The sequence below is a fragment of the Trachurus trachurus genome (genome assembly GCF_905171665.1).
Source record: "Trachurus trachurus genome assembly, chromosome: 5".
Classification (NCBI taxonomy): Eukaryota; Metazoa; Chordata; class Actinopteri; order Carangiformes; family Carangidae; genus Trachurus; species Trachurus trachurus.
In genome coordinates this window covers 14,544,737-14,567,797 of record NC_139896.1, presented here as the reverse complement: position 1 = coordinate 14,567,797, position 23,061 = coordinate 14,544,737, and positions in this window count along the sequence as shown.

Here is a 23,061-nt window from a genome sequence, read left to right as displayed (position 1 = left end):
ACATTACTTATTAGTGATATTCAGCTTAGCACTGTCTTTTTTAAATACTTACTTAACAATGTGTAAAGTGTAATGTCATTTGAGACTCTTTTCTATGACAGAAAAATGTTGTTGTTGATATGTTGTAATCACTAGTGACATAAATTATGTCACTAGTGATTACAACATATCAATAGATCTGAAGGTTATACACATGTCAAGTAAAAAGGGATGAGGTTGTGGAATAGTTTCTGTAGTGTGTCCTCATTTTAAAAGACAATTATAACCTGATCCTGTAAGCTCCTGCTTCAAGGCTAATAGCCAGCTTAATGACACATGTATTGAATGGACTGTCCTGAGGAAACATCCGCCCCACTCTACATCAGCATACTTGCTCTGCCATTTGGTTCTTTTAACATCAATAAATACATTGCTTATGTGGCAGTTGATCAGTGCTCGCACAGCCTCCACCTTGGTTCAAAATGTTCCAGATACACCCCTGTAGGCCTGGGCTATAAGGCCCTTCAGGAAGAAAGTGTTAATGAGAAATTTCATGCTATATCTCTTTGGGTCTAATGGGAAATGAGTTGCAAGGAAAAGTTTTACATGAAGAACTTTATCCTTTTAACTTCATGAAGAGTTTGCACAAGTCTGTAAAGAGAGGAGATGACTGATGCAGTGATACATTGCAAGGAAGAGAGGAACCCTTTGTTGGCTTTGTGAGGAGAGAGAGAGAGAGATAAAAAATTATCATTAAAGAAATAGTGCAGGTCCCTTAAAATGTATTCACTCACAAGTATAAAGGAAACGATCTGTAGAATGTAGGATAACACATCTCTGCTAATGCATATGATATAAAATATCAGATATTTGAGAGACAACATAAGTGTCCTGCTGTATGAGATTGTGAGATTACATATACTTTAGAAATGTCTCTCTTCATAAGTTCTCTCATCACATGGTATGTGTTGTATACGTCTACTGCAAAGAAAGGTATGAGGACACTGTAAGTAGTCTTTCACCAAACCTATACAAAAAACAGCATACAAAGACAAAAATATGCATTTTCATCATATTAATGAAAGTATACGACAGGTTTTCATTCTCACTTATTGTGAAACTGAGTGAGATTTCCACACATGGAGATAGTAGCAGACTGAGGAACGTGCATTGGACCAAATTGTTTTGCACCTACATTAACTAATGTGTGTGACAAGACAAGACATAACAGAGAAGTTTGGATGGTCATTTGTTCAACCACTGTTGAGGGCTCGCACCCGCAGCAGCTATAGCTGCCCAGAAATGTCCCAACTACACCAAACCATCAAAATACAGGCAGCTCTGCAGACACAGTCACCACCACACATGAGTAGTTGCCCACAGGTGATGACTAAGCAGAATTTCTTTTGTATAAATCTACTGTATATTTTGTTTTTCAGGAAAATCTTACAGACTAGACCTTTAACCACATTATCATTGTCCAAAAATCATGGGATCATTATTTCAACCAAAGTCTAGTTCTGTACGTCTGCTGACAGGTGCAGCTCCAGGGAACACTCCTGTTCAGGTCGTATTGTTAAAAAAGTAAAAGAAAAAAGGACCTTAATGGTTGTTCAGGATGGAGGAGTTATTGCAGTAATTGCAGATTATATGTGAGGGTGTCAACATTTTAACCTGTAATGTGCCTTTCATTTCTTACCATGACTACACAATAACCCAGATGAGCCATACATTATCTGCACTGCATATAGCCGTAGAGTTTTATCTCTTCAAAATGCTTACTCAGAGGAGACACAAACTCTCTAGATCACTGGATCCCTATTTTAAACATATCACAAGTGTCTGCCGAGGATGATAAGTGACTATAATCACGGTCCATTAAGCACACGCCACTGACTGTTCCATGGAGACAATTTAGAGTACAAATAGTCCATGCAGCAAGACCCAATGTCTACCACAGACTATTGTAGGCATTACTGTTGTTGAAGAGCAAATGGAATAGACGTGTGCCCTTGCCACATCCTAATCAATCTTTTTTCTACTGAAGTGTATAATATGGAAACGGCATGTATACAGGAAGAGGAAAGAGGAAGAGGAGACAATAAAATACATCCTTAAATGCTTGGATTGGCAAGGCCAGACAAACAGCGCTGCCTCATTAGGCAGTGTTTGCACAGGTCTTTGTTTACTAAACCAAAATGTAGATTTTTTTTTAAACCTTATTTTCATTTTAAAAGATATAGCCTAACTCTAACTGCAATATTTGCATATCATAGAATTTTCTCCTGGTCTACAGTTGCTGTGTATTAACTGCAGCAATATAGAAATACAGGTAAACAATCATGTTTCATTTACTGGGGGTTGTCTTTTGGAAGCACTGCTACACTAAGGAGCAGCAAAAAAATAAATCCCCCCTCTGTTATGTCTTACTGTCTAGGTTAATTTGTTGACACTATTCACAATGGAAGTTCTCCCTCTGCGTTTTTAGTTGTATAGAGAAACTGTATTTGCAGACAGGTAATAGTTGTAGTCATTAATGGGTAAGGGAGGAGCATACAAACACAGGCAATGACTCAACAAGATTTTGAACAGTCTATTAAACATTAGGACGAAGAAAAAAATCTGCCCCCAAAAATCCTCACCCAATAATACAGAAATTCAGCTCAATAACTTCCAAATGAAAAATGTAGGCTATGCCTCTTTGGCCAAAAGGTATACCACAGGACATTGCTCGCACTGAGACTGAGAGAATGTTATGTCAAAGTTTCACACAAACTGAGACTGGCATTTTACTATTTTGCAAGTATGTGCCTCTGTCCTTTTTGTCCCAGTTAACCATTAGATGGACAAACTGCAGATTACAACAGTGATGAATTTATGAACTTTGAGAGGGTGTTTATAAACAGCTTGGCAGGCATTTATGGCCCAATATTTCCCCTACATGTAGCAAACCCCAGCAGAGACCTCTTTTTCCCAAAAGAGCTTTCACTGGTCAGCAGTGACGCTTTATAGCAACATTTAATGTTTAATATTGCAGGAAATGGTAAATAGCAATGAGAGGAAAACTATTTGGCCTGGCTGCGAATAAAACAATTGTCTGGCCATTTGTGGTCTGGGCTACATTGAAAGTATTGTGTCAGGCCATTAGTTAGAGTGTGCGAAAAGCAAAATGTCTTCTATCAATGATGTAGCTACAGACACATGTTTTGATGGGCAGTGTCTCCATTGAAAGACCAGGCATTTTACTAGTTTCACACACAGCCTCAAATGGTGAACATTAGCTTCACCTACACATTGTCTCCATTTGTTTCTCTAATTAACAGGAAAAACAATGTGGAACAAAATCATCATGTTTAATCTCAGACAAACTCCAATACAAAAACTATAGTGGTTTAGATGGGTTCTGTCAAATGTTGTAAAGTAGCCTAGTATGTATTGAACCTGCTTACCCCAAAGTACCCCATTTGGGGGACTGGCAGACACAGAACAACCACAGAGCCTCTACAGCACTAGCCTAGTTATAAAAGAATAGTCATATTTTACATCAAATTAAACAGCAGAAGCTGGTCTGCAACATGTAAAAACCATGTTTATGTGACCCAAACACCACTCAAATAACTAAACATCAAACTTCATAAAGCACCTCTGTGTGGACCCAGTCACCACATTTCTGGCTCGTATACTACTGTACATTATGCAAAACACAATGCTACCGCTCATATGAAAGAGCCCGCTACAAAGATTGGAAAGATAGGCCTACAGAGCACCCGCGGCTACACAGAAGCACGGCAGAGAGAGAAGCCAAAAACGAGCAAAGTCAAGCAAACACAGACACTGCTTGGCCAAAACATGGTTGTAAATTTCCTCTTACCTTTGCTGTTTTGCCGTGAAAAGTTTGTTTTATGGGTAAATCCACAATATTTCCAGTTTGAACTTTGACCGGTGTTACATCTAAAACGGTCCGGATGGGCTTTAGGAGGAACCTTTGTGAGCACCGCACACAACAGCCTGCGCATCACACATTTCAGGATTTGGCTGATTGTGATTGGCTGCCAGTACTGTCAATCACATCAACGTGGGTATAGCCTCATTCTATTGGCTCTAACGGTTCGAATGAGCTGTCAATCACTCGAATCAACTGCTGCAGAGATAAGAAGGCTTAACTGCACCCAAATAGTGCAGCTTTATGCAGAGGGACACAGAGGGCCTAGAAAATAGTTGTTATTTAGTCGCGGTTGATTCTTTTTCCGTTAGTTTATGCAAATTGTGTTAAAATAAAGATCAAACAATGGTTTATAGTGCCAGGTGGTTCTAAGTTGTGCCAAAAATGGACATTTTGGAAAGCTTGCCTGAATATTTTGTAGTAAAATCTCAATAACTTTGTACTGCTTCACTTTATCAGAATCAGCCACTGCAGAGATAATGTTCATACATTGTACAATCATTTGATAGAGGTTTTGAGCTTTATTAGCATCATTCTGAAGGACACTCATCTAAAATGTGATTTTTTTTGGGGGGGGGGGGGGCAAATATGAATTTTATTATTTTTTTCTGTGTGCCATCTTCATTCATGGACGTCGGAACTATTTTCTGAGGGGGGGGGGGGGGGGGGGGGGTTTGTTGGGAGAGTCGTATGTTGTCTGATGTTGTCGTTCCCTCCCACACACACACACACACACACACACACACACACACACACACACACACACAGACAGTGTGCCATCTCTCTTTTACGCACGCACGCAGCCATTGCGCATCACTGAAACAACTGAAGATATAGACCACACAGCCAGATGCAGCATACATTCAGACAGGACAAACCCCCACTCAGCTTTAAGTGTTATAAACAATGCCACGGCGGGCAAAATGCATTAAAAGAGGCTTAGCGTTACCTTTAGAAGAGTTGTATGCAGCCAGTGTGGCCATTAAAGAACAGCGTCTTTCCACTGGGTTTTCGGGTCAAGTCTCTCTCAAAGGCCAGGCAGCTGAAGCACCTGGACCTTACTTTTGTGAAGCATTGCACATCTGTGGTCCGAAAACACCCACAACGGATGATGTCATATCCCGACCGCTCTACCTGTACCGAGACACACCGCTATGTAGCCTAGCAACAGTCTATGGACGTAACTTAACAGCGTCTGACTAACTCGGTCCCTCGGACACTGCAGCTGAATCTCGCCCGTTAAATCATTATCGATCGTCATATTTGCACTGACACGACTCCCAGTCAACATTTAATCCATGTCTGGAGTTTGAATAGCTGCGGGGAAGCTTTCTGTCTTCTTCTCTGTTGTTGGTGTTTGTGTGTGGCAGCGCTACTGCGCCACACATGCTCCACACAGGCCTGGAGTATGTACTACAGCGTTTTATACTGAAATGGTGACAGAGACCCAGGTCTGACAGCGCAGCGAGGACAACAGTACGTGAGGAAGATGAAGATGAAGATGAACTAATGAACGATGAGCTTAGTCGCTAATGTGTAAAAATAAACTGAGGGATTTAGAAATAAAGGCCGGCGGCCGTAGCGTCACACTGAGCTGTCAGATGCAGCCGGACTCCATACGCCAGATGCCAGGCTGCTGTATGGAGCCAGGCAGGCTGCATATCACATCAAACGCATAGATCTATGCATTATATGAGAAAAGGCCAAATAGGCTTAGCCTAGAAATTTAGATGCACCCTAGCGACAGCAAATATATTTGCCCGGCAGGTGGGTCTAGAAATGAGCCATAGGAACTTTTGTGTTCACCAATCACAGCGCTCTATCTGTTTAGAGAGTCGTTGGGCGGGACGCGATGACCACATCCATTTTAATTGGCTTGTCAGGCTAACGTCATCCTTCTCTTTGCTCTGATTAGTCGTAGCGCTATCCTATTGCGTGCAGAGGCAGTTGAAAGACAGCCTTCATCCCGCCCCCTGGATTGAGCCGAGGTCTACCGGTCGTTGCCAGACTATACATTTTAATGATATAGTCTGGCTTGTCAGGCTAAAATAGGCTTGATTTTTCAAAATACTTTGAGCTAAGATCTGGATGTCTTTTTTGAATTATAAAGCAGGTCTATTAGCAGTTCTATGTTAATACTGTGAAAGTATGAAAATGAACTTCTGTAACTTAGTGATGATGTCACAACAAAGTAGTCACTGTACTCAGCCATGCCTGAGAAGCTGAGAGCTTTGGGTACATAACCATCACAGTCTGTGTCAGAGTCTAAAATATAAAGAGTTGTTCCCTGATCCATGAATCATTCCTCCACAAAGTGTAGTGCAGATTGATTCAGAAATAAACAAACAATGGGGGGAAAAACTCCTTGAGGGAGGTAATGATAATCATAAGACAAAAACAAAAAAAATAATAACAGTGGGTGGCTGCATTCACAGATGTGCCACCAAATGTCAAATATCAGTTCAACCAGAAAAGACTCATGTGTGTTAAAGAATGAGCTTCTATTGCAAACCGATTAGATCCCTTCGGCCCCAATTTCATCATGTGTGAGCAAGAGTCGAGACTGTACAAAAGTATAGGAAACCCCTTGGGGTTAGGAGTAGGAGAAGGTGGAGATCTAGATGGTATGAGTGTGATTATAAACTGAACTTGACTGGCAGGTGGATGAATTTCAGGAGGTCTCAGCAATTTGTTTATGAAGACAGGAGGTGGAAGGGGTGGAGGAGTTTCACAGAAAAGATGACAACTCAGAGCAGGAGAGAAGAGAAAAAAAATCAAAATATGAAAAGGACAACCTAGTTGGTTGAGATTATAGTAAAACCTGTTTGGTTGCATCTGGAGTCAGCTGATTATAAGGAGTGATGTACAGTAATATGCCATAAATCTGAATAAAGCCGTTTTCCCACTAAAATTAGCGGGTCGACGCGGGTTTTTTAAATGCGGGTCAACCTGCTAACAATCGGCATTTGGCCCCTTTACCATTGACCAAAATGAGCCGAGTCTGCCCCCACCGCTGGGGGATCAGACAGAGCATAAACCAGTCGCCCCGCTCTCATCCGCGGTGCAAGAAACACACACAGTCATGCCACAGCCGCCCGCCGCGGAGTGTCCGTCCGCCGAGGCGTCTGGCTGACCTGGAGCACCAGGACCACGGAGGACAGCGAGTCTGCCGCGGCCCCAACACATCAGTTAAACAGACTGTCGCTTCTTTTCTTTTTTTCAATCGTTTTTTGGTCAGTGTTGTTTGATCTTTTGATCCCAGTCTCGAATGAGAGCAGAACAGAGCAGAGCTTTGTTTTGGTACGTGATATGAGACGCGAACCGGCACGATGATGTGTTGTCGCGTAAATTAGTGGGTTGACCCGGGTCTGGCGTTCCCACTGCAAGCTGATCGGAGCTGAGCCGATTAAAGGCGATTTTCGACGCGGCTCGGTGCGCCTTTCCCACTGCCACCAAAAGCCGATTGTTAGTGGGTTTAAACGGGTTTTTTGACCAGTGGGAAAGGGGTATAAGAGTTCTAAAATGTAAACAACTTTAATACTGTTTGTACTAAAAATTAAAATAAACTTAGCTTGAAAATTTTTCTTTTTCTCTTTCATTTTTCTACTTTTTATCACTAGGTTTACTACACATAAGAGCCGTCAGCTGACACTTCTGAGGAAAACTGCACTGACAGTCAGTCAGACAGTCAAAACATGCAAAGGCAAAAAAGAACATCTAATTTATTTGTCTGTTTCAAAAGAAATAGTAAATCTAAAACTAAACTTACTATGACCAACCTCTTGAATTGCCATGTCTCACAGATTGCAATCAGATATTATATAATAGGACACTTGCAGGAGTGTAGATAGGGACACATTTTTTCACAATTCATTCAATGAGAGAAAGTGAGAAAAACAATGTTATTGGTAAAAAGCTTGGTCGCAGCATGGCATACTATTATTTGTTTCAGGCAGTAACCACCACAGGAGGTCTTGTGGCTCTAATGTTCTAAAAGTAGGTCTCTCTTATTGGAAGCCAGTAAATATGAAACAAAAGCTGTTTGAGTGCCTTTCAACAAACCAGCCAAATGAACAAAACCCACTGACATCAATGTTTTACACCAAAGTTTAAATCTTTGGTATAAATTCATCATGATTTTGGTCTAGAGAAACAAAGTCGTATACATTTTGGTGAGTTCTGTATTTTCATTATTCCAAATGTTTCTTACAATATTCAAACCTATGGAAATCTATGACATCAGTCACGTAACAGTCCGTGTCATTTGGTGGGCTGTCAGTGACACCGTATTTCCTATGGGTCATTGCTGTGGTTGCCTGCCAGAAGTCAACCCTGTGTTTTAGCCAGATGGAGGCTTTTAGGCTTCGGATGTCTGGATCTTATCAGGTATCAAAGAAAAAAGCCAGTCAAATGTTAGACAGGTCGGCTCCCAGCCCCTCCATGATGTGCCGTGTCCGCCTGAGAGCATCAGACTGTTTTTTTTACAATGACAATGCTTTATTTGTTGTTTCTGCAGATTTTAATCCCCGTCTGTTTGTTGAGGAGAGGGGGGGACTGCTGTGGATAATTCAGCTCTTGGTAAACCCTCCCCTCGGGCGACCGACACTGAAGGAATCAAAATCAGGAGAAACTGACGCCAGTGGGGGTGAAGACAACAGCTTCTATCCCCACACTACTTTACAACGTCACCCAGAGTTTCATGTCTCAGACTGGCCCACTTCAGTGGTCTGCTAATTGCAAGGAAGCAACAGCAACCGAGGAGACTGCTGAGTTGCGGCAGCTTTCGTGCTGCCATCATCGCTTGAATGAGAGTGGAACAGGGCGTTTGGTGCAGGTATAGAGCAGCGATGCCTGGTGGAATCGTGTGGATGTTTGATATACAACGTGGCACTAACATTTCTGGACAGTCTGCATGATTTGTTGGTGTCGGTGTCGAGTGGCACAGAAGACGCTTTGAAATCCTATTTGAGCAACGGAGCCATTCACATTGAAACAAATCAGAATCGCATTCGGATCCCATCTCCGTATGTGATTTGAATCAGATTTGTGAAAATCAAATCTCACGTGGTTTTTGGTGGTTCAGACTGTCAACAAAGCAAACTATATACAATCTGGATATGCTAGAAATCCAATTTGGATTGGCAGTGTAAACAAGGCCTTGACGGGGTGGATCTGAAACGAGACAAGAGACAAGTTACAAAGAAATAAAACTGGAAAAACAAATATAATACAAACAAACATTATTGTGGCAAGGCAGACTGTACAGCTGAATAAAAGGGATTCAACTAAGCCATTACTGAGTAATGTACACTTATTTGATTGTTTCTTATTGATGTATAAATGACAGCTCTGTGACAGAAGTGTGGGACATATTCAATAATCTCCTCCAGTATAAAGCCAAAAGCAGTCCGTCAGAAGTGTGGTATTGTCATGAGTGGTGCCAAAGAACTTTTCTGAACCTGCATCTCTGAAGTCATTCCCTCGGGACATAATAAATTCAGTGCTTATGACCAGAGTGTGGCTTTTCTGGTGAGGACAGTTAAAGAGAGGGAGAGCAAGCTGTGGTTCACAGTTGGTGGATTAGGTGAGCTGCTCCGCTGCTGTCAACAACAACCTGAGAGGACAACTGATTCTAGTTTTTCCACAAAGTGTTATCTAAGTAAAACACTGGGTTTGGGGTAATTACTTGAAAATAACAAGCAGACCTGGGAAGGAAAATGCAACAACCATTGGCCTTGTGACACATGTCATAGGTGCAAAAGAAAACTTACCAAAGAAAAAGGGTACAATGACTAATACATATATTCATCTTAAGTAAAAATAAATAAACAAACAAACTAGCTATTTTCTGTCCTGGAAGAGTATGTGTTTAACTCTTAAACAATTTCCTCCCAGAGGAGCTTCTTGCCTCAGGTACGCCCCCAGCACTGGGGAAGTATGCCTTTTGAAATTTGAATTTTATTTTTTTATTTTTTTAGAGTCATTCTGCTTTAGAAAAATAATCCACTGGAAAAATAAAAGTGACAGCATGGTGTAGAGATGGTATGTGACAACATACAAGGGTTCCCGTCCAGACTTAAGCGTTGCTGGCAGATGACACTGCTGCACCTGCACCTGAAGACAATCAGTCTTCAGCAGTCACGTCCCACATACGTACAAAGCCCACAGGACACATGAATCAAAGGAAGAACAATCATCATAGACTAAAACAATTAACAGAATGCTCAGCAGGACTTAAACCAAACCCAACATTGGGAGCAGTGGGAAGCAGCGAGACAACTCTTTCCAGGGAATTTGTGTGCAATAAAATCACAAAAGAGCAATAATTGTCCTGGAATTCACAAAGGTGGAGCCATCAGCAAGCTCTGAAAGAAAATTAATATTCAGTGATACAAAATTGCTAATTGGCAAAGCACAAAAGTGATTCAGAGTCCACAACAGGAAGAGTGATTCCAATTAAATGCTTAATCAACAAAACAGACAAATTGAGATGAAAAGACAAAGTAAAAAGAATGTGATAAAAAGATGCCTGATGTCTGTTCTCCACATCTGCACAAAACCCAAGTAAAACAGCAACACGCTCAGGTGCCTCAACCTGTATGATGTTTAGAAACAGGGAGGTGACTTCTAAATCAGCAAGCAGTAAACAACCAAGAAGGTTAAGAAAACAAACACAAAAGAAATAAATCTGTTTTCTTTGAGATACAAACCACTGTCAGACTTGGGATCTGTAACGTTCCTGGGTTCATGTGTAAATCAATGGCTTTTGGATTTTCAAATAAAGCTCTCAAGGGCTGCAATTACCATTTCTTTTCATTTTTAATCTTCCAGTTCTTTTTGGGGTACTGTTTCCAAAATCCAAAGATGCTGCTATCATGTTTTACAACAACAACAACAAAAACAACCAAATCCTCATTTTCGAGCAAAACATCTAATTAGAAAGATTTGGTAAGAGGTAAATGAAAAAATAATTTAAGAAAAGAAAAAAAGAGGCATATTGATTGTTTGGTCATTCAACCAATCCTTACAGTTCTATTGGTATTGCAGAGAATTGTGGACTTAAAGGGATAGTTTTGACAAATCCGGCCAATCGCCATAATCCCTAGTCATAGCAGTAGGTTCATCGCCTTTAATTATTGGTGCATGTTGTTTTGAGATCCATAGGGCAGAGACACAAACTGCTCAGGGAACACAATGGAGGTGATTGGTACAAGGTCCCCTGTCCCTCAAAGCACTATGAAATAATCATGTATAATTATGTAACATTACAACACATGTAGCAAATACTTGGAACTACAGTACTTGCGCTTTTGAAATCACTCGGCCTAGCAGCCATGTCTGGAATATTCTAGCTACATATTTGCTTAAAAAAAAAACCTCTGTCTCGTAATGTTACATTATTTTTTCATAGCCTGGTGAATGTGCAGGTCACAATTTTTCCACTAGAGCATTTTGGAGTTGTTTGATTGTGTATTTGATGAGTTTTGAGGGACAGGGGACCAGTACTGTTCACCTCCATTGTGTTCGCTGAGCAGCTCACGTCTCTGCCCCGTGGATGTCAAAACAACATGCACCGATAATTAAAGGTAATGAATCTACCATCATGACTATAGGGATTATGGCGAATTTGCCAAAAATGTTTAACTTTAAGTTAAGGCATCTCATTTTACTTCATCCTATCTCATCTGACAGTAAGTAATACTTATGGCATTTCTGTAATAAAGGCCAAATCTTCCTTTTGTCACGACTCCAACAGAAAAAATGTACCTGACAACCTTACTGGAAACTGGATTTGGAGAGTTATTTATGGGATTTTTTTGGTTCACTTTATTTAAACAGTGAACCACAATAGTATTCCTCCATACAGGCCACCTCAGTGCCAGTGCAAGAAGCTATGTTAAACCCAGGGTGATGGATTGACCTTCATGCAAGAGACCAGTTTATCTCAGTTTGTCACAGAGCTGCAGTAAATATTTACAGCACATTTACAAAATGTTCAGACTCCTCACTTCACTTTTTTCACATTTTATTATGTTACAGCTTTATGTGCGGAGTTTCTCTGAGTACTCCAGCTTACTCCCACAGTCCAACAACATGCAGGTTAGGGTTAATTGGACACTCTGAATTGCCCGGTATGTATGTGAATGGCTGTTTGTCTCAATTTGTCAGTTTCCTATATGTCCAGGGTCTGTGACACCTAATAGGATAAGCAGTAGAAATTAAATGAAATTAATTAAGTTAACCCTCTGCTTAAAAAATAGGAACAATTCCTCATCAATTAATTGTCAATATCTCATAATAGCAAGCAAAAACCACATTTTAGAAACAGAAATGTCACATTGAATCTTGTATCAGTTAAGACAACAGTTAAAACATCAGTTAAATGACAGTAACGTATCCAGATCCTTTGACATTTAAAATTGTCTAAACTTTCTCTCATTTTGCCTGATCATCGCCAAGATGTTTCTACACTTTGATTGGACTCCACCTGTGGCCAATTCAGCTGAGAGACAGGACTGGGTTGAGGGTCAGAACTGGTAAATGATACAAAAAGATTTCTGCTATTCAGTATTGGAGGTTCCCTATAGTGGGTTCCTCCAAGCCTGAGGGGAACAAGTTTGGAACAACCAGCCCTATTCCTGAAAGGTGGCTGTCAAACTGAGCAATCAGGGGGTCTTGTTAGAAAACATGACCAAGAACCCGATGGTCACTCTGGCCTAGCACCAAAGATCCTGTGTGGAGATAGCAGAAACTTCCAGGAGAACAATCACTGAAGCACTCCACTGAGCTGATCTTAATGGCAGATTGGCCAGACTGAAAACTCTCTTTTGGTAAAAGTTTGCAATAAGGCACCTAAGGGACTGTCAGACTGTGAGAAACAAGTTTCTGTGGTCTGATGAAACCACGATTGAACTGTTCTGCCTTAATTCTAAATGTCACGTCTGGAGAAAACTCAACATGGCACTTAAAATTGGTTGCACTCATTGTTGTGAGAAAAAAATCACATTTACTTTGATCAGACAAATCAAGCACCTTTTCACAAACAAAATGATTAAGAGGAAGCTGCATGTACAGCATTAACCCAGAGTCACATAGATAAATTAGTTGTATGTTATTATGGTAACTTGCATCTTGAACCCTGTTTTGTTGGGCCTGTCAATGTCACAATGTCTCAAGATAATGTTGTAACTTTTCCAGGGATCATTCAAAACTAAGAAAAAAAATCCTCAGCAGTGCAGGTGGCTGAAGAAAGAACCTCGCCTGCAGTCTTGAGACCATGGGCATTTATTTGTCAGGATTTTCTCCAATAAGATGTATCCCACAACAGAAAGAAACCACCTTCCTTATCAGACCTTATCAGTAAATGAACAAACCCACCTGAGTAGAAGTCCTTCACTATCAGTGTGCAGGTAAACCGCAGACTATTGTCCTTCAACAGATTTACAAAAGCTAATGTTCTGCAGCTAATTGCCATTTTCTCTCTCTGCTCTGATGTCACACAATGTCATTTGTGTTGAAGCAAAGCACCAACCTCTTCCCACTGAACATTAATATATTCTCAGTCTATACTGTGCATGGGATGTGCAGATGGATATATTACTGCATAACAAGGATGGACAAAATGCACAGCTCTATCACTTGAATCAAAATCCAGTACCAAGTGAGATTTTGACTTGAGTTTAAGCACAGATGTCCTACTTTTAAACATTGGATTGCATTTCTTAAGGCAGTGAAGGTTGTTGGTAAACACAGCAAACTTAAAATGAAAGGAATCTTTATTTCTAAAATGTCAAACGTGGTTGTGGTGCTTTGATAAAAAATCTCTTCTTTCTGTAATGTATCCACCATTAGTTCACTGCCATATCCAAGTTGAGCTGTTCAAACATGCCTGACAGTGTAGCTTCAAAGTAATGGGTACTTCATGGTACGATATTTGTCTTATGTGCAGTGGAGTGAAAGCTTTAGAAAAGACAGTATAGATGCATGAAAAATGTGCTTATTGTAAGTGCAGAAGTAAATTCACTTTATTATTGTCCACCCCTGTTGTACAAATGTCCGCTTGGTACCAGGGTGGTGCCCCTGCTAAACCTTCAATGACCCTGAGACAGAAACATAACATGCAGAGACAACAAGTGTGAAATTGGTCATGGGCTTCCTCAAGGCCTGGTTCATGTGATACTGCCCTCTACTGCAACAATTATAAGAGTGACACCCCGCTAAACAAATGACCCCTGAGGAGAACCAGCCTCCCCACCCTGCTGATCTTCAGAATGGAAAAAATCAAACTAATGGTAAAACTCCCAGTTCTCACCAAACGAAGCCAAGGTTGTTCTAGCAGTTGTTCTTTATTTAAATTTTTGTCAAAAAAAAGAAAAAGAAAAAGAAAAAAGAAATTCACCTTCCACTCGCCTTAATTAATCATCTTCGGCTTCCTGTGGTTCATTTATCTGTTCATTTTCTGTTTCCAGCACAGAGATGTGTCATTTGTAGTGCTGCACATTTTAAGGTCAACAAAGCAGTACACAAACACTATTAATTGTTCAGTTGTGCTGTGTTGGTTGTAGGGACTCATTGGGGCAATTATAAGTTATGTTACATGTTGGACAACATTATCAGCAGTTGCCATACATGATATTACAGGGTAATGGTAGCTACATGGTAACACTGTGGTGCAATAGCTGCAGTTAGGGAAAAGACAGAGTCAATGAACTGCACCCAACAGTACTGGTTTGCTAAATTAACATCACAACATATCAATGGGAGGCATAAGAATGCTGATCGGCACATTAGTAGAAGTGGTTCTATTGTATATGAAGGTGGTTGGTCATTGTGAAACTGTCAATTCAAACATGATGATTTAAATGTACCAGATCAAAACATAGAAAGGAGACAAAATATGGTGTTCCCTGTAGTTTTATAGAAGGAAATCCAGACCATGTGACATCACTCCAACATATGCATTTGGAGCTACACAGGTGCCAGTAGTTTAGCTGATTGGCACGGTGGGTCTTCCCGTTGTATTTTTACAATCTGATTTGAGAGGAGATCCAAAAAGATACCCAGATATGTAAAAACTATAAGAAACTTATACGATAATTGGGTGAGAGAAAAATAAATGAATGTGAGTGAATATGCAGTAGCTATACAGTATGAAAATGTATAATGTCTTGTTACTTTTTACATATTGTGTACTTCTCTGCTAGCGTAGCAAGTGAATTTCCTGTAAGTAGGATAAATGAAAAAGTATTATGTCTTATCGCCATGTGCATGACATGTAAGATACATATGATTTCTGTATGGGTGGTGAATGTGTCAGATTTAACCAACAGTTATTTCCAGATGTCAAGTAACGTTATCATTAATTTAGAGTGGTGTGTCTGGCCTCCAGCATGATACTTACTTAGGACGTCTTTTTAGCCCTTCTGGACAGAGAAATATGAGGGCTCATCATTGTGGGTGATGGGCAAGTGCTGAGTGAATGCAGATCTTCAGATCATGATGGAGCTATGCTGCATAAGCCCTGCGTAATGGATGCCTCAAGTTGAAATATACCCACATTTAAAACCTGTGACACCGGAGAAACAAACAGTAAATCCACATGTTTCTACACCAGTGACCCAGCAGACAAGAAATCTCTTTCACTTCCTTCTTTGTAGTCTAAATTACCTGCACATCTGCTGTGTGGAGATAGGCTCTTATCTTATATTGAATATGTTTACTGGAAGCTGCATGGTCTGTGGGGTGGATCCGATCGGAAGGCATATCTTGGAGGCAGCCGCCCTCTGACTCAGTGATATTTCTCCATGCAGGTTTTTGCTGTAGTTGCTCCTGCTGAACTTGTGCTCAGTGCTTGTTTTACCCCTGTAAATCGTGTTGTTTTGTTCACTGCTGAACATCAGTCAGGGCTTTGTTTCTGCTCATGCTGACCGTGAAAATGGCTTCAAAGTAGAAACAAAAGATCATTGATTTGTAAACGTGGTACACATCTGGCACTGGTGTACATGTTAAAGCTTTGCTAATTCATATTTTATAATACAGACACTAGATCAAACGACTGTCATGTAAATATGGTAGCTCTTAACAAGCTCACAGACCAACCACCCACCTGCACAGTTCCCCTCGGCTCTACGGAGGATTTCACTGCATTTCAACTCATTACTTTGTTTTTTGGAGCCTCTGTTTTCCGCTGCAGCAGTGTACAGTTTATTCTAGCAAAAAAAGTTCTCATAAACCACCTGAACTCGTCCTACCCAAACCAGGCAACACAAAGTCAGAACATAGTGGATTGTTAAGCGGCAGCCAGATATTTTGAATATTGGATCCACACTTGTCAGATGCTGAGAGGCATGTTTCCAGATGAATGCTAATGTTGCAAATGTTGTAGTTTAACTACACTTTCCAATTGGTGTGGTTCAGAAAATTTTAGGTTCAAATGCTCTTACACTTTGTTCAAGGAAAGCTCCACAGGTCAGCTTTAACGTTTAGATGCTGTAATGAATTACGCCATAAAGTAAATTAAGGAAGTTATGGAGATTAGTATAATTATGATTAATTTTAAATGAATTAATCAGTGATATAACAATTTTACACTTCTTAAAATAATTGACTCTTTAGTGACGCATTTGTTTATCATTTCACTTTACAAAACCAGCATTTCTTCCAAAGGAGAGCATCTTGCAGCTCCACTAGCAACAATTTCACAGCAGCTTCTTCGACACAGCTGCCAGATAAATGAGGTACTGTTTGATCCTTCCACATCTGTTTTTAATTTATCTAACAGGAAAAAAGACAACATGATTTTTCATCATTGTAATTTTGAACAAAGTGGGGGAAATGCTTTCCTTTAAGTTATGGTTGGTGATGTGAAGCAGTGGCATCACAAAAAGAGTAAAAATCCGAATGCGATGTAACAGAACAGGTGGCTGACTTCATCCAAGTCTGCAGTCTACCTCCAACATTTTGTTCTTATTTGTGTACGTTAATTTGAATCAATCAACACATTTTTGTGTTCACGAAGAGCATTATCATATATCCCAAAATGAAGGGAATTGAATCTGTTTCTTTATTCATGATGCATGAACAGTAAAAGCAGATTCAGGGTTAATTTGCTCATTATTCTGGATTTATTTTTTTCTTGTCTAATACTTTGGCATTCAACTTAGTGAGATTGGACTCTGTGTCAAGTTCTAAACAAAATGCTCACACAAAGATCTCAGATAACGGTTTTGCCAGCCGGGGAGCTATCGTTTTTGAAGTCACTATCTCAAAGCTCCCTTAAAGGGCCTTTAAGCTCCCGATATTTGTTTTCAAGTTTGGTTTGATTTTAACACATCTGTGGCAATTTGTGAGCTGGGTGCTGCCAGCTCGTTAATTAGGGTTGCTGTTGACACGGCAACACATCTGTAAGAAGTTAAAAGATGTGAGTAAATGTGAGTGCATCAACCTGTATCTACTATAAAACCCACTGTGAAAGATGGAGAAAGATGAGCTGCTGTGAGCTCATTTGCAGCCACATTTCAACAGGAGCCAATCAACAACCATATGTGTCAATACAAACCTGAAACTCTCCCTGTACATTACAAGCCCTCTAGCATTTCAGTATTTCTTATAGGGTTTTCCTTGAGGTGGTGTAGGTGAATTGACTCCTTCTGGTGTTGCCAGTTTGTTACTTATCTCTTTTCCTCCTGCTCCTTATTAATGATAGAACATGTACTGTAATGAAAAACAAGAGCGACCAATGGTGAAAAGTCAATCAGTCAGTCAGTGACGTTCACCATTGTACTGTAGGGCTGCCTATAGTTGCTGTCTGCAGTTCAACAATCCATGAGGGAAACTTCTGATTGGATGGTTTAATTGGAGATGATCACAAATTCACAGTTGAGGCGGTATCAGGGTAAACCAAAAGGGGGGGGACAAAGGGAGTTGGCAGGTACATTTCAAATGATTCATAGACAAAAAAGGAAAAAAGAAAGTGTAGGATGACCAGTTACTATTCTTGTTTGAGCAGAGGGCAATGCTGACAGGTAGTCGGCGCCGGGAGTGAAGGGGAAAGGACTTTATGCTCCACACCAGGCCCAGGTGTAGCACCATTCAGCACCTGAAGAGAAAAAGAAACAGGGACAACAACTAGTGCCCTGATGGAGGGGTCGTTGCAGTGCAGAGGGGGTGGAGGTGGATCACAGTTTCCTTGCTGTGCTGAAATGACAGCTGACTGACAGCTGAGAGAAAGTGTGACAGCTTACCAGTGATTGACTACTGAAAGGCTATCATGATATCATGAATTAGCTCCTGGAGTAGTGGAGAGTAAACATTCTTGTGACTGTGGGAGAAGGTCTTCTAAAACGTGTCAATCTACGACAGAAGTAGATGCTCTTACTTGATGTAAAATGTAAAAATTTAAACAAAACTCCAGTTAACATGCACGTGGTTTTTTAAATTAGATTTGACATGATTCATACAATCATAAGTATGTTTCAGATGAGGTACTGTAGGCTGGAGCAGCCCTACACTCTGGTTCTCACAGCTGCTCCAACTGTGTCATATTAATGATTTATTGTTATCTGGACAGGTTCCACCCAAATTACAGAATACTGTAAATGAAATGTCCAATTTCTTATATACATAGTAATAGTCTTTTGTCATATGCCCTATAGCCTCTTGGGTTAGTTTGAGGTACAGTACTGTATGTCTCATGTCAGTAGAATGGAAGTGAATGACATTTTTGTGGAGCTCTCATCTTCAAAAATGAAAAATTCACCATCTCCTAGTGACAGGGTCTATTACCCTGGATAATTCATCGAAACGGATGAATGAATGAATGAATGAATATTAGGCAGTGATTGCTTCTAAGGGAAGCACATTTTTATTCAAGAAACAACAATACCAAATTGAAAAGAATTATGAATGAAATGAGGAATCAGAATTAAAACTTGCTTTGAAGAAACATCTCTCCTGGGACTTAATATTATTGTTGGTGATAGATAAGCTAAGCATTAAAACGGTGAACTGAAATGATTAACATTAGTTTTTCAGACTAGATTTTCAGACTTTTCTCCAACTTTTACTTAAATTGAGAAATAATGGATAAATTCGACCTTTCTTGGAACCATCTCTTCAGGAACACTCAACAGTAAAACTCAAGAAGTGACAGTTACATACTGCTGTTAAATAAATGTGATAGACAACAAAATCCAGTATTTGCTTATGCAAAGACTGTTAAGTGGCCACATTAGTTGTGGAGGTTCAGTGATTGACATTTCTTCAGCCCTCAAAACATAAGTGAGAGAAGAATTGGAGATGAGAACGAAGCATGTGAACCACAGGAATAAAACTTTCACTCACTGACAAGTAATTGACAGCAACAGTTTGACGCAAAACAAACCATCAAACACTCAGCAGTCAGGTAAAACATTCGCTCTAATAATAGGCTGCTGTACTGCAGCTACTGTATATACAGTAGTTGGCTACATGCTGAGGACAACGGAGACACCAGTTTGTTTGATCATTGCACAGTGTGTGATAATTCCTCACAAACTTATGATCTCTATTTTCGTTTTTTTTTCTGATCACTTGTGATACGTGGAGTCCCAAAGTGGTCAATATTTTTTGACATAACTGGATAAATGATTTATACTCAACTTATTATGAAATGTTATTTTGTCACTTATATTTAATTGCTCCACAGAATTATAAAAAAAACACAGTAATTCTACAGTCGTATTCACATCACAATTGAAATTGATATGCGTTTGTGATCTTTTATCACTGATCTATGCATTTCTGCAGCAGCACACAATACAACAAATACATCTTCATCAATCAACTGCTAATTACCAACAGGATATGACAAAACGTGCATCCAAAACTTTATTCACTCCAAAACCTTTTATTGCATTTTCACTGTCCTCTTTACAGGTTACTGGTGCAATAACACTGTTGTGGTCCTAGCAGAGCTTTCCTTGAGACAGCATGGCCATAGATCATGCTGCCCCGACCTGCCATCCAGCATGGGTGAGCAGTATGCAGTAAGAGACTCAGGCAGTCACATGCTAGACTTTTTTTAGCTCGAGAAAAGATGAAAAAACTTCTTCCATGTACAGCTTTATCCATATCACACTCCCAGTCCATTTTTTGTTGTTGTACTCTAGCACATTTAGTACATTTATCTTCTGATGATAGATACTGTACTCAAGTATGTTCTTAATCCTCAGGCTCAAAATGAGCTAACAGCAGCTATATAATTATGTTATTGTGCCTGTCTAAAGAAAAGAAAAAAAAGGAGAACCATCCCATCATGTTGTCATATTGTTAACAGGCCTTCCCCACATTCTATATGAGCAGAAAAGCCATTAACAGGTCAATGCCGCTCTGTGACATGGACTCAAAAGTCGAAGGGCTGGTAGATTGGCCTCAGGTGACAGGGAGGGCCAGATTCTTTCTAGCAGCAGGGGGCTGAAATCTATAATGGAGGACTTGTCAGCGCTCTAAAGAAGATTCATAATGATATATTTGACAATAGGCTGCCTGACTATCAATGAGACCGTGCCTGTCAGAGGAGAAGAACCAAATATAACGCCACAGACATGCAGATGCCAGTGCCTTCTTCCTGGGAAATGATGATCCACATTTGTGACGGACTCGATAATCCAGGTCCACACTTTTATAAAGCTAGTACAAATTGAAGAAAATAGGAGTATTTCCTTTTAGTGTTCTCTATGACTTTCTTAGCTGTAAGAAAGTCTTTAGTCTTCACTCAATCGCTTTCTCTCTTTCTTTCTTTTTTGCCCTAGAGATGTATAATAACCCTGCGCCCTGCCTTCCTTTTGATAACACACTCCAAGTTCATGGCTCTTCCCTGACATTATTATTACACAGTGCCAAATTGGAAGTGTCTCAGGAGGTGCAAATGACATTCAAATATCCCGTCCAGCTCTGTTCATTACGGCCAGTGTGAGTGTTCCCCCAACTGGGAATCAGGTGAACAACTCATCTCAACTCTCATCTAATCAGCTCCCCAGAGAGATCAGACTTCTGTGCAGATGATGCTGGTGTATGGGTGACATTCAGACTTTTTATTATTTTCACTTGGTGAGGTCAAAAAAAAAAAAAGAGTCATGACCCTCATGTTTTGTTCAAACTCCTGATTAGTAAGAAGTAGTCAGTCCTGGACTGACATGTATCTGCAGGCCATTTTGATGTTTTTTAATGCTCTTTCCATTATACTTTCAATAAAAATAGGAGCTAGTGACAGCTATTCAATAACTATCCACTTATGTTTTTTCAGGTGGTGTGATATTACCCCGAGGTGCCATACAGTTGTGCAAGTTATTGACTCTGTTTAACAGAAGTGCTTTCTTCCGCCGCATATGTCCCCTAGAACAATATCCTCAAACATGGATGAAATTTCATTTTTGTTGAAAGAGTACACTTTGCACTTTGCTGTTTTGTGTCAATCAAATAAATGACCCTCAGGTTGCAGATCCATTTTTGGGCTTTCAGTCGCCTTGAAGCAAAATCCCAAAGTGGATGCACTAAGCTCACATTTCTAAATTAGTGTGTCCTTTTCTTTCTTTCATTTTTTTCTTTTTTTTTTTTTTTTTACAGCTTTTCTAAGAAGAAAAGCAGAGGTGGTTAGAATGCACAAGCCTCGTACTTTTTCTACTGAGGAATTATTGGAGCGTATCCCTCTGGCTCGCAGTGTAATAAGTGGGCTGAGACACTATGAACTAATCATTTGACAGTAACAATCAGGGAGGGGGGGGCGGCAGAAATTTTTAAAAGGACTACTTTGACCTCTTGTGTCCTACGGAAAGAGCCGACATGTAGGTCTCTTTATGAGTAAAACTTCTGTGACAGGACAGAGAATAGGCAGTGCAATTATCCCTTGAGACTTCGCTTAATGTTAACACCTCTGCATTGACCGGATTTCTAAAGCTTGTTCCTGCATGCTGAAGAAAAGAATATAAGGGACTGAATTAGTCTTTTCAGAATCAAACTCAGCAATGTGGCTTGGTATGCTCGTGCAGCCTATCAAGTGAAGCACGTCTTACAGATGATTCAGAAGAACTATTTACACAAAATGTTATGGAGGCTGAGATATATGACGTTGCTGCAATTTTGTGAGTAAGTAAATGTTTAAAGGTCCAATAATATCAAAGGTACATGTTTATCTCATTTTGATTATGAAGCAAGTCTAGGTTATTCTATATCATAACTGAAACTATTGAAGCCTCAGGCCACGGAGAAATACCCAGTATTCAGCATTATAACTGAGATTTCTTTTTCTTGCCACTTAAGGTATAGCGCTTGTCAAAGAGGCAACTTCACTAACAATCTTTTCAAACCTTCATTTGTTGAATTCCATTCCTTTACAGTCATTTTTTCTCAGAGATGGACAAAGGGAAATAACACCTTTATGAATGTTGGGCACTTTTCCTTCACCTCCTCTCTTTATTAAAACCATTATTTCTACTGTACTTTCAGTGGCCTTCACTTAGGGCCATGGTCCCAAACTAATGAGCCTTTTCTGACATTAACACTTCATTACCTTATTGATGAAATTTGGCTTGTTCTCTCATTCACTGCTTTCCATTTAACAAACACCTCATACAGAGCAATATATTGAGATTCCAGACATTTAATAAGGATCACTTTATGTCATCATTGTGATTTTTAAAATTACGTAGTGGCTCTACTTCACTTGTGTTTCAGTCACTGTGACTTGCCAAATTTTTAATTTAAAATATATGATCAGTTTATAAACTATGATTCATTTTTTTTTTAGATTAAACACTCCACCTTCACCAACATAGGCTCATGGAAGATGGATGAGCCAAATTAATGACAATGACAATGATAATAGCTTATAGGCCTACAATATTATTTCCATTAAATGAAATATAAAGTACTTTTCAAAAAAATATATAATTAACGCATTTAGCTAAGTGATACACTTCTATAACCTGTAGCATGATGATGTGATCCGCAAGAAAAAAAACCCTGAGATTTATTGGTTATTGTGAACTTGTAATGCAGGAGTAATATGCTGTCATTGCAGCGTAATTGTAAACAGGAGATGTAGAGCATCGCTGAGGGAGCGGTTTCCTTTGCTTTGCAGATGTCATAGCAAAGCAGGGAAA